The 13,160-nt window shown below is 43.4% G+C and overlaps 1 pseudogene; it reads left to right on the top strand.

The window, feature by feature from the left end:
- The window catches only part of LOC142596448 (uncharacterized), a 49,117-nt pseudogene that overhangs the window by 18,930 nt on the left and 17,027 nt on the right, over positions 1-13,160 (top strand).

Below are 13,160 nucleotides of genomic sequence, written 5' to 3'. Positions count from 1 at the left end.
GAGGTGAAGTCAGAACTCAGTATTACGTCTAAGAGTTTTCCACAGTGAGACAGACTATCAGTCACTGTGACTACAGTAGAAGCATGGCAGACATTTGGAATAAACTGCCCCTTGACATCCCCCTGCATCTCCTGGGACAGCTGTGAGACAATGAGAGCTTTCTAAACACCACTGAATATTGAACCTAAGTACCTAAATCCATGTTTACATGCTTATGTCTCCATTTTAGAACAGTATGTGTAATTTACATTCAAATCACTGGCCAGCTTACTCAGCAACTTGAGAAAGGTGATTAATAACAAAATACACTTCTGGCCAAAGTCTCCTGCTTTGATTTTGGTGCATTTTAACCTTTCAGAAATGATTAAAAATAACGGTAAGTGAAGTGTGTGTAAAAACATGTTTCAAATCAAAACTATCTAAACTTCTCCTGGTGTTTCAAATCTGAGGAAATTAGGGCATTTGTAAGGAAAACTATAGCAAATGGACCAAGAAAGAAGCAACCTGTGAAATAGTTCTGTCTCTCCAAGATGATGTTTTTTGATTGCCAAGAAAGAAAGCTGAATGAAATTTTGTTTTTGCTAGTGTTACTGGTTACTCACACAGTGAAGAAAAGCACAGGAAAGGCAGCTGGGCTAGGAGAACTATTACATTCCTCTCTCTCTCCCCCCTGCCACTCTGCACACTTTAGAGGTGAATGGTACAGAGAGGAGTAGGGGGCAAAGTGAAACACAGCTTTACACACCCAAGTCCCAACTGGATAGCTTTGTTAGCACAAAGGGGAGAGTGTAAAATCTACTGAAGGTAGACCTAGTGCAGTCTGTGCCTCCCTGAAGTACTGAGGCAACAAGGATTGTTATTCCCTGTGAACATATTAAAAATCTATTGGACTTTCCCAGAGAACATTTCTGAAATGTTGAGGATGGCAAAATTCTGTGGGGCCCAATAATGATACTTTCTGCTGTCCAGGATGATAAAGGCAGACCTATTTCAGTGCAAAAAAAGACTTTTCTGAATTGCTGTGACCTAGAAGGAGACATTTTCCTGATGCAAAACCTTGCTACACTGTGAGCACAGTGTGAGTTTGTGCCAGGGAAGTGTCTTCAGTGAATAGCTACATGAAAACTAAATAAATAGGTATCAATGTTCTGTTCACTATCTTCAAACAGATAGGTGACCTGGGCAATCCCAACTGTTGTATGTGTCAGAGGCCGAGGTGAGCCTAGATAAGCATGTTCACCCCACATCAGCGATATTAGGATGTGAAACCTCTGCGTGCAGAATGCTGGTTTGTATTATCACAATTTAATGACTTGGACTATGGTTAGCACTGTGAGTGCTGGAAAATAATTCTTACCCTAAAGAATGTACAGCCTAAAATATTTGCTTGAAAAAAATGTAGCATAAAATGTTATTATAATTTCTTGAATTCCCCTGAGAAGATTAATCTAACTTCTACCAGTATGCTTGAGTAAGTAGTAATCTATCAGCATGGAAAGCAAGACAGCAGACAGATTCCCAGTGATCTCAGTGGGCTTTGGCTTGATCCCTAGTAACACAGAATGACTGCAGAAAGACACATCTTTTGCTGAATCTGGCTACTGTATTTCAAGCAAAAGTATAGCATATAATCCAGTTTACTTAGTTACTCAGTGTCAATAGGGTATTTGAGATAGCTCAAATTTCTCACAAGGAAGTGAATGAAGGTATAAATTAGACCAATTGATATTTGTTTTGCTGTATATTGAACTGCTGTTACCAAAACTAAGAGAACAAAACTTCAGATCTGAAATGCTAACATAGGCCAGGGCCACTGATCCATTTTCTGGGAGCAAGGTGGGGATTGGCCTCATCCCTGGGAAGGACCCGAGTGCAGCAGGGATGTGTTCTTCAGGGAATTGATCAAGGTGAAATAGGTGAATGCTAAGGAGAAGTCTTTGTGCTGGTCAGTCAGGGTACGCTCCTTTTTTATGTGTCATACTAAAAAATTGAAACATCATCTGGTGACTGAAAGACCCTCTTGTGCAGCAATAAAGCAAGAGGTGGTTTCACCACCAAGGGGTGCTACAAGAGCACGCAACTGAAACACACCAGGCAACATAACTGCAACGTATATGGAAAATACCAATTGTATGTCGTTAAAACCTGCAGAAACTAAGGTTGTTCAGGAGCACACCGAAAACAAGACTTAATTGCACAATATGCAGAACAAGTCAGGGTTAGGAGACCAAGTTAGATCTTTAAGTTTTATGTGCACTACTATATAAATAGCTTAAAATTTATGGTGAGCCATGCAGCTATCTGAATACACATTACCGCAAGGGGGCACTATGACCTCAAAATAAATCCTTGCCAGATATCATTATATCCCTTTATTTTGCTAATCTTCCTGGTATGTCATGATAAGCTTCACACATTCATTTAATTATCTCTCCAAGGGTAAATACAGTCTCTAAAAAACAACAGCCATCAAACCAAATAAAATCCTGATTTCAAGAGTGTTTTACTTGGGCAAGAGCTCAGTGAAACCCAAGTAAGAAGTTTGCAGCTTGTGATCTTTGTGCATAGAACACAGCACATTTCAGCTCCATGCTGAGCTGGAGTCCTGGTTTCGGCTGGGATAGAGTTAATTTTCTTACACAGCCAGAATAGTTGATCCAAACTGACCAAAGGGCTATTCCATACCATATGACGTCATGCTCAGTATATAAACTGGGGGGGGGGGGGGGGTTGGCCGGGGAGCAGCGATTGCCTGGAACCGACTGCCCCAGGGGTGGAAGCACAGCCCCACCATTTGCCATGGACTGATCCAGACAGCACTGGAACAGGGTGAAGCTCCAGAACATCTGCAGTACATTGATGACATCCTCGTATGGGGCAACACAGCAGAAGAAGTTTTTGAGAAGGGAAAGAAAATAGTCCAAATCCTTCTGAAGGCTGGTTTTGCCATAAAACAGAGTAAGGTCAAGGGACCTGCACAGGAGATCCAGTTTTTAGGAATAAAATGGCAAGATGGACGTCGTCAGATCCCAATGGATGTGATCAACAAAATAACAGCTATGTCCCCACCAACTAGCAAAAAGGAAACACAAGCCTTCTTAGGCGTTGTGGGTTTCTGGAGAATGCATATTCCAAATTGCAGTCTGATCGTAAGCCCTCTCTATCAAGTGACCCGGAAGAAGAACGATTTCAAATGGGGCCCTGAGCAACAACAAGCCTTTGAACAAATTAAACGGGAGGTAGTTCATGCAGTAGCCCTTGGGCCAGTCCGGGCAGGGCAGGATATTAAAAATGTGCTCTACACCGCAGCCGGGGAGAATGGCCCTACCTGGAGCCTTTGGCAGAAAGCACCAGGGGACACTCGAGGTCGACCCCTAGGGTTTTGGAGTCGGGGATACAGAGGATCCGAAGCCCGCTATACTCCAACTGAGAAAGAGATATTGGCAGCATATGAAGGGGTCCGAGCTGCTTCGGAAGTGGTTGGTACTGAAGCACAGCTCCTGCTGGCACCCCGACTGCCGGTGCTGGGCTGGATGTTCAAAGGGAGGGTCCCCTCTACACATCATGCAACTGATGCTACGTGGAGTAAGTGGGTTGCATTGATCACACAACGGGCTCAAATAGGAAATCCCAGTCGCCCAGGAATCTTGGAAGTGATCATGGACTGGCCAGAAGGAAAAAACCTTAGAATATCACCAGAAGAGGAGGTGACACGTGCTGAAGAGGCCCCACTGTATAATAAATTGCCAGAAAATGAGAAGCAATATGCCCTGTTCACTGATGGGTCCTGTCGTCTTGTGGGAAAGCATCTAAGGTGGAAAGCTGCTGTATGGAGTCCTATACGAAAGTCAAGGACTTTTCAGCTTCCCAGGCTCTGCCAGGTGCACAAGAAACTGGGAGGGGGCACAGCCAGGATAGTTGATCCAAACTGACCAAAGGGCTATTCCATACCATATGACGTCATGCTCAGTATATAAACTGCGGGGGGTTGGCCAGGGAGCAGCAATCGCTGCTCGGGAACTGTCTGGGTATCAGTTGGCGGGTGGTGAGCAATTGCATTGTGCATCACTTGCTTCGTATATCATTATTATTATTATCATTATTATATTGTTATTATTATCATTATTATTTTTACCTTATTTCAATTATTAAACTGTTCTTATCTCAACCCAGCAGTGTTTCTCACTCTTACTCCTCCGATTCTCTCCCCCATCCCATCGGGGTAGGGGGAGTGAGCGAGCGGCTGCCTGGTGCTTAGTTGCTGGCTGGGGCTAAACCACGACAGGAAATCAAGAAGCCATTTTGCAGGATGAGCCACTCTAGTGCCAGAGATCAAAGAAGTACAAGAGAAGAAGCAGGCATAGCTGTAGCTGCAGCAAACCTTCCCTGCCTCTTGGTCCACTGGGATGGGTTCCTGTAGTTGGCTAAGCTAACTTGGATGCTTTACAGCAAAATATTAGGGAATCAGAACTTACATATTTAAAACAGATATTATGCCCTCAGATGACTTAAACTGACTCAAGTTACAAGCTTTGCTTGTCTTGTAACTCTCACATGGACTCAATTCCATTTACATTTTTATAAAGTCAGACCTGGACTTTTCAATTCAAGGTGATTTAGGATGAAGCGCTTAATAAACAATGCTGAGAGGTATGTGTGTGACTGTTCGACTGACTTGCTGAGGCCAGCATGGAGCCTTGCGCCAAGACCTTTGCTACCTTGACTTTGCCTAGAAAAGCCTCCAGGCACTTTGCAGTTGCCAGTCTGCCTGGGGAACTCCAACCTCTCTGGCTGCTAATTACATAATTCAATTCCTTTTTCAACTTAGTTCTCGCTACTTTTCTGTCTCCCATGTGCATGTCTGGTGCTGTTCCCCTGTGCATGAGGGAGAATGACATTCTGGTAGTATCTGAGAGATTTAAATTCTATTTCAAGTGAAATGTTTAATATAATCTTAAATCATCAGTGTTGCTCTACTGATATATGTAGGCTGGAGAATGGGGAGTGGAGTGGATTAGAAAGGTGATGCAAGTGAAAACCCAGACTAGAATATAAAGGAAGCGTAAACACACAGTTGCACTTTCACACTAAATCTTACTGGTCAAAGCAGAGGTTAAGCAATAGCCAGACAAAATAAGAAGTTTGAGTGACAGATTAAAGCAGCCTTAAATGCTGTAAATATTAGATTAATAAAACAGTAATCTATAACAAAAAGGGCAATATAACCACCTTTGATCAGCAAAAAGGTATACAACATTTTTTCATGTTCTTCAAAGAAAAAAAAAAAGTATTTTATTTACCTAATGTCACTTATACCATTGTGCGCTCTCCCAGAGCAAAATCTAGAAATATATCTGCTTGTGTGGAGCAAAGCAAAAGATAAGAGCCCATAAAACAGTTAGATGATCTGTCTCCTAGCCATATGTTAGCCTGTAGATAGGAACAGAACAATACAGGAGATTTAGACCAAAGTCTGTAAGCAGAGCAGACATAAACCAGAACCAGGTGTGCCCCATGGGCTGATCTCCTGTAGTGTTGATCCTTCTTCAGTATTGTGTTGACATTAGCGGGCTTTTGGTGTGAGCATGCCCAGCTGACTCTTTTGGAAGTTATGAATGTGGACAGCATGCTGTTGTGAGGTGTATGAAAACCAGGACTTTCTGCTGGATTGTCGGGTTTTCCAGCTGTTGTGGTTTAGCCCCAGCCAGCAACTCAGCACCACGCAGCCGCTTGCTCACTCCCCCTACCCCGATGGGATGGGGGAGAGAATCGGAGGAGTAAGAATGAGAAAACTCCTGGGTTGAGATAAGAACAGTTTAATAATTGAAATAAAGTAAATAGTAATGATAATAATAACAAGATAATAATGATAATAATAATAATATACAAAGCAAGTGATGCACAATGCAATTGCTCACCACCCGCCGACCGATACCCAGACAGTTCCCGAGCAGCGATCGCTGCTCCCCAGCCAACCCCCCCCCAGTTTATATACTGAGCATGACGTCATATGGTATGGAATAGCCCTTTGGTCAGTTTGGATCAACTATTCTGGCTGTGCCCCCTCCCAGTTTCTTGTGCACCTGGCAGAGCATGGGAAGCTGAAAAGTCCTTGACTGGCATAAGCAGTACTCAGCAACAACTAAAAACATCAGCGTGTTTTCAACATTCTTCTCCTACTAAATCCAAAACACAGCACTATGCCAGCTACTAGGAAGAAAATTAACTCTATCCCAGCCAAAACCAGGACATTTCCTTAGTTTGCCTTGGTGCTTGGATGGGACAAATATCTGGGAAAGTTAAAGTCCCTTTGAGATGAAGATAAATCAAATTTTTCCTCCTAATGTTAGTCCAACAATAATTACCTTTAATTGAGGGTCCATCTTTATCTAGTTTCTCTCTTCTCTCCTGTATTTTCCAATGGCCAAATGTCTTCTTCATCTGGAAACTGGGCCTTCTACGGAAGGAAGGTATACATTATAAGGAGGCATCCAGTGGAGAGGGAGGAAATCTGGAGACAAGAGGTGGCTGGGGAGAGGGTTGACAGAGCAGAAGAGGGAGGAGTGGACCTGGCTGCAAAAGAGGTTTGGAGGGTGTGGTGGGTTGACCCTGGCGGGATGCCAGGTACCCACCAAAGCCACTCTATCAATCCCCTCCTCAAATGGACAGGGGAGAGAAAATATCATGAAAAGCTTGTAGGTCAAGATAAGGGCAGGGAGAGATCACTCACCAATTACTGTCACAGGCAAAACAGACTCGACTTGGGGAAATTAGTTTAATTTATTACCAATGAAATCAGAAAAGGATAATGAGAAATAAAACCAAATCTTAAAAAAACACCTTCCCCCTACCCCTCCCTTCTTCCCGGGCTTAACTTTACTCCCATTTTTCTCTCCCTCCTCCCCCCGAGTGGCGCAGGGGGATGGGGAATGGGGGTTGCGGTCAAGTTCATCACGTGTCGTCTCTGCCACTCCTTCCTCCTTAGGGACAGGACTCCTCACACTCTTCCCCTGCTCCAGCATGGGGTCCCTTCCCACGGGAGGCAGTCCTCCACGGACTTCTCCAATGTGGGCCCTTCCCATGGGCTGCAGTTCTTCACGAACTGCTCCAGTGTGGGTCCCCCACGGGGTCACAAGTCCTGCCAGGAAACCTGCTCCAGCGTGGGCTCCTCTCTCCACGGGTCCACAGGTCCTGCTGTTATCCAAAGCTGATGCTGCTATAGAATGTCCATTGTAAAGCCCTACCCTATCTATGCTTTTGTTTGGTTAATAGATTGCTAATGACAAATTGTCCAGGAACAGGACACAAGGTGATGTATTATTGTCTTGATTAGTAAACCATGAAGAGTTACTAAGGATCTGCCAAGAAGGAAAGTAGGGGAAAGGTAATTTCGGCAGGGGGAGATTGTGACCATCGACTCAATTAAAAACTAGAGAGACTACCCCCCCACTCTCCTTGAGCATGCGTAGTAAGTTAAAATCATACTGTACCTTTATATTTAAGCGAAGAAGATATGAACCAGTAAGAGACAAGTATGCTTGGCTAATTTAATGATTATGTAGTAGATAGGTGTGGTGTGTTAATTGTAATGTATAAAAGTTAGAGAAAACTTTGGTAGGTGTGCTAGCTTTGTGGAATTACCACCTAGCACCCAAACTTGCACAACTTTGAGAATAAAACGATATCTTGTCTCAGTGTGTGAAGATTGGCTTATTGCACACCGGGTAAACGAGCCCTATTTGGGACAACACAGTGAGAATGGGTCGAAGATATGTCACCCGTGTTGCTCTCTGCAAGAAGTTGTGTGGCCTGCCCCACTCAGCAGGTTCTCCCATGGCATGACAATGGTAGTAATGCTGCACTTTTGAGAAATACTGCTTTGAGATGTGAGCTTTCCCTTTTAAAATAAATCTGTTCATCTGAGCCTCTTAAATAAGCTCTTTGGGTGTATGGCTCTGATAGCATTAGGGCAGTTTCATGTTTAACTGTGTCTCCTAATTTTGACAGTTTATGGTAACCCCACCTTGGTTCTAAATGTTGTTCCGTTATGTGATAAAAGCTCATCTGCACACCCACAAAGGAGCTCAGACAGACACTGGCAGACAGGGGAGCCCAAATAATACCCTGCCCTGGTTGCTCCCAGGTCCATCTCAGGAGCCATCAGCACATCAAAGGCCCATCTCCACAAGCCCAGAGGGCACAATGGCAGATAGTAATCCAAATTAAGGACTCAGAGGACACCCTGTCTGGACCCCTCACAGGGCCATCCCAGGAGAGCCATCAGCCCCATTGTCCAGGTGTGGAACCCATCAAGATGAGTCAACACAGGAACACCTTTTGGACTGAGGGGGGTTGCTGCCTAGGGGTGTGGGACACATTATGGGATGCAGAGGAAGAGTATGTCAGGATTGCACAGGATTTACTATGGGATGCTTAGGGGACAAACCAGAGGCAGGGAAAGGGATGGATTTAGATGATTTGGGGAGGAACAAGAGTGGGAAAATAGAGACACAAGGGGATAAAAAGGCCACATGTAAATAGTTGGCTGGTCCGTACGTTTGTCTGGCTATGCCCTATGCCTGATCAGCGCAGTCTGTCCTTTTATCACATAACCTAACAATTTTATTTCTTCCTATTACTGTTCTGGGACTGTTTTCCTCCAGGAAAATGTAGCACAGGAGGATGTTTAATGATATATTCCACACAAAGAAACAGCAGAAGCGTTCGGTGTCTGACACAAACATTCGCAGAACAGTATCTAACTATCCCCACATTTTGATTTTATAGACCCAGGCTTTAAAAGACAAATTTCTTCCTCTAAAGCCCCCCCCACATTGTAAATAAATAAAAAGATCAATAAATAAAGTGACAATATGTCTCCACAGTTTTTCTTCCTGTTCTATTTGGCAGATCCAAATGGATGGCACTGAGTGGATGGCCTGTATGTTGATAATCACCTTGATTTCCAGAGTTGCCTCTGTTATTAAACCATGTCACTGATCACATCTGGATTATAGAAACTCATCTTACTGATGGAATTTCAGTAAAAGTTGAATAACATTCTTTTAATATTGAATAACTGTGTGTAGACCTGGCAGTGCTTGCACTATAGGCATATGGCAAGCACATGAATATGTTATACTCTGAATCTATTGTTTTAGTTTGTTTCCAGCACAGTTTCAGTACAGACTAATGACTTGTGGTGGTTTGTTGTGAGAGAAAGATGTTATAGTAGAGGACCTCCTCCCTCCATTCTGGGATAATATTAAAGCAATTTTAGATCAATGTTGTACACAGACAGTAGGTCTTTTTAGTATAAGCAAGCCTGGCAGAAAGAAAGAAAGAAAGAAAGAAAGAAAGAAAGAAAGAAAGAAAGAAAGAAAGAAAGAAAGAAAGAAAGACTCTATAGTGTAATGAAAATGAGGCAAAGTTTGTCTGCAGAGGTAATGTCTTTTACTAGATTGACTGCTATACTTGGAAAAAACAGGCAGTCTTTCAGGCATATAGTCTTCCAGTACTTAAAGGGGGCCTACAGAAAAGATGGGGAGAATCTTTTTAATAAGGCCTGTTGTGACAGGACAAGGAATAATGGATTTAAACTAAAGAAGAATAGATTTAGACTAGACATAAGAAAGAAATTTTTTACAATGAGGGTGGTCAATCACTGGAACAGGTTGCCCAGAGAGGTAGTGGAGGCCCCATCCCTGGCAACATTCAAGGTCAGGTTGGACGGGGCTCTGAGCAACCTGATCTGGTTAAAGCTGTCCCTGCTCACTGCAGGGGGGTTGGGCTAGATGACCTCTAAAGGTCCCTTCCAACCCAAAGCATTCTATGATTCTATGATTCTATGATTCTATGATATATGCCCTTCTTCATGTCCTAATCTAATAAAAGATACTGCATCTACTGACAAACCTTGGCTGCTTTTATCCTTATACCATCACAGCTACATCAACACAGCCATTAGTATAAAGAATTTATATATTAGTATAAAGATTTGTTTTTTCTGGTCTTCTGCATATTTTCTAGTGGAGGTGCAAACTTTTGCTTGACCTCAACAATAGGTTTGCTTTTCTTAATTGCTTCTTAAGGACTTTATAGAGACAGCCTTTGCCTCTCCCAGGTGCTGCGTAGTCCTTGCAGTGGGCATATTCTTAACCCAGTTTAAATGTGAGGTAACTTATTACTCTTTTGCTGAATGAAGTGCCACCCAGCACTATCTGATAGGATGGGGGGGTTTCACAAATACAACAAGTGAGTAACGTGTTATTCAGTGCATTTTCACATCCTTTGATTACTTTTGACATCCAGTTGGTGTATCCATGCCTATGCTGAAGGTAGCTGACTTCTGCTCTAAAGCTGGTCCTGCATGTGGATTTGGCCTTCTCTTTGCCATACTCCACCTCCTTCTGAAACTTTCATTTCTACTGTGGGATATCTCTTTGCTCCTCAAGGAAGCAGTGCAAAGAGCAGGTACAGCCACTCACAGGATTTGAAGTGCTGCCTTCTGGGCCTGGGCAACACTCGCCTACCTCCCTGCTGCACCTGCAGCTGGCATCTGCCCCCTGGGGCATCCCTCCTTCTCTCTTGCTGAGCTACTCTTGGGCCCCAGTGCTCAGAAATTGTGCTGCTGTCCCTGGCCCTGAGATATGTAAAGCTGAGCCATGTGATTTGATGTAAGGCAATGGACCAGTCAGTCTGGGGACAAGGTGTTCCCTCTAGCTCTGGCACTGACTGAGCTACTTTGGCTGGGCCTAGCAAGAGAGACAGACTGTGTACACAAAAGTGGAATTCAGTTTATTACTCCTTCAGAAACTACTTTCTCTGATGTTTGTATAATTTGGGAGGGAGGCAGCGTCCCCTCTAGGCAATGGTATGTGAGGGATAAGTTGCTTTCACCCAGCTGGGGTGACTGTCATGTTGGGTCCAGCAGTCCCATATGCAGCACTGACGTGATATACCGCAGAAAATGGAATTTTCTGCTGAGCAAAACAATGAACCATGTGTAACAGGATCTGGTGGTTGAAGGGAGGAGCAAAGAAATAAGGAAGTATTTACTCTATCAATTAACTATGAAAAGAACTGGTGGCTATAACCTTGAAGGGGAACGGAGAAAATGATAAAGGGGAACATCCTGCCCCAGAAGGTGCCGAAAAACTGGATGATTGCTGAAGCACGGTAACTGGGGGAAAGGTAAAAGCGGCAGGGGGAGATCAAGACCACCGACTCAAGATGGAAAGGACTTGCCCCCCCCCCATAAGGAGCATGCGTGTCAATTTACGTAGCAAGCGAGGCTAATTTAAATATAGTTAACCAACAGCAGATGGGATGGTAATTACTGACCAATGAACATAAATTTGGGTGGGTGTTTACTAATCATGTAAGGGGATAAATACATTGTGGTTCCTGTGTGTGGTGTGCTAGCTTTGTGGAATTACCACCTAGCACCCATCTCTGTGCAGAAATGAATTAAATAAAATACCTCTGCTCTGTGTGTATGCTCTCTGTGTATTGCACACTGGGTGAATGACCCCGCTTTTGGGAAAACAGTTTCTGGCACCCCAAATGGGACTGTGCTAACAGCCTTGCCTGGATTGTCTTGCTGTACCCGATGGGGAGAAGCGGTCCGACGGGACTCCAGTGCGCACCAACCTATTGATTGGAGACTCCATCAGCTCCTTTCCTGCAGTCAGGCGGTAAGCAACACAACAGTAGCAGCAACAGCATAGTTTTGTTTCTACATGTTGTATTAGTAACGTAGGGAGGAAATCCCTCATTTTGTATTTGGAACTTTGGTGTATGAAACGTTGGGTTGAAAAATTCTTTTTGGTACCGAAATGGGTTCCACTGCTTCCAAGGAGGCTCCTCTTTGTTGTCCCTTAGGATCCATCCTAAAGAATTGGAGTAAATTTGGAGGGGACCTCATGACTAGAGACAAATTAAAACAGTATTGTAATCATTGGTGGCCACAATATCAATTGGAGTATGGTGAAAAATGGCCTGAGAATGGGTCTTTGAAATATAACACTATATTACAATTAATGTTGTTTTGTCGAAGAAATGAGAAATGGGATGAGGTACCATATGTCGATTTGTTCTTTGTGTTAAGAAATGATTGGGATGTTAGAAAGAAATGTGGTCTGGTAGGTTCGAAGCATCAAAGTGAAATATATTCTTTAACCAAAAATAAGGGAAAAAAAAGAAAAAGGGAATTTGTGCTGTAATAACTACAAAATGGAAAAAACCAGCTCAGAAGACATGGAGGAAGATACTCGGCTTTTGGTAGCCCCTCCAAAATGAGTAGAACCGGATTCTACAAGTGAGGAGAAAAATGGAATCACTAGCCCTGTATCTGGAAGGACTAGGGGACAGAGAAGGAGACCTGGCTCCTCTTAGGCAGGTGGTAGGACCCGAAGGAGCACCAGTATATGTACATTTACCATTTACCACTTCTGACTTATTAAATTGGAAACAGGCAGTCAGGTCTTACTGGAATAATCCAGAGGGGATGTATAGCACTGTTAAGACTGAGATGATGACTCATAATCCTAATTGAGGAGCTATACAAGCCCTTTTGGAATATTTGTTTATCCATGAAGAAAAGAGGGCAATCCCAGAAAAGGCTAGGGAAGGACTGGCCCAACAGTATGGAGGAGTACCTAATGCTGACACGTATCTCCCAAGGGAAGATCCAGGGTGGGACCCTAATACGGATGAAGGATTAAAGAGAGAAAAGGAATATCAAAAACTAATTCTATATGGAATCCAAAATGGGGTAGAGAAGCCCAAAAATTTATCTAAGCTGTATGATATAAGACAAGGAGACGAAGAAACCCCGTCTGCTTTTTATGAAAGACTGTGTGAAGTAGCTCGAAAATGGACCATTTTGGATCCGGAGGATGCTAGTAATATGAAACTGTTTAATATGTTGTTTATTGGTCAGTCAGTGTCAGACATTAGGAAGAAACTGCAGAAAGTGGATGGTGTGGACAGAATGATAATTTCACAATTAGTATCGATTGCATATAAAGTATATAATAACAGAGAAGAGGTAGAGGAAAAGGAGAGGCGAGGACCAGCAAAATTGCAGGTCTCTTTGCTGGCCACCCTGACAGAAGGGCAAGGAAGGGGAAGAGGCAGAGGAAGTGTACAAGGAGCAT

This window comes from Pelecanus crispus, chromosome W, assembly GCF_030463565.1.
Source record: "Pelecanus crispus isolate bPelCri1 chromosome W, bPelCri1.pri, whole genome shotgun sequence".
NCBI classification, from domain to species: Eukaryota; Metazoa; Chordata; class Aves; order Pelecaniformes; family Pelecanidae; genus Pelecanus; species Pelecanus crispus.
Note: the sequence above shows the minus strand (reverse complement) of the source record. Positions and strands in the feature narration are given on the sequence as shown.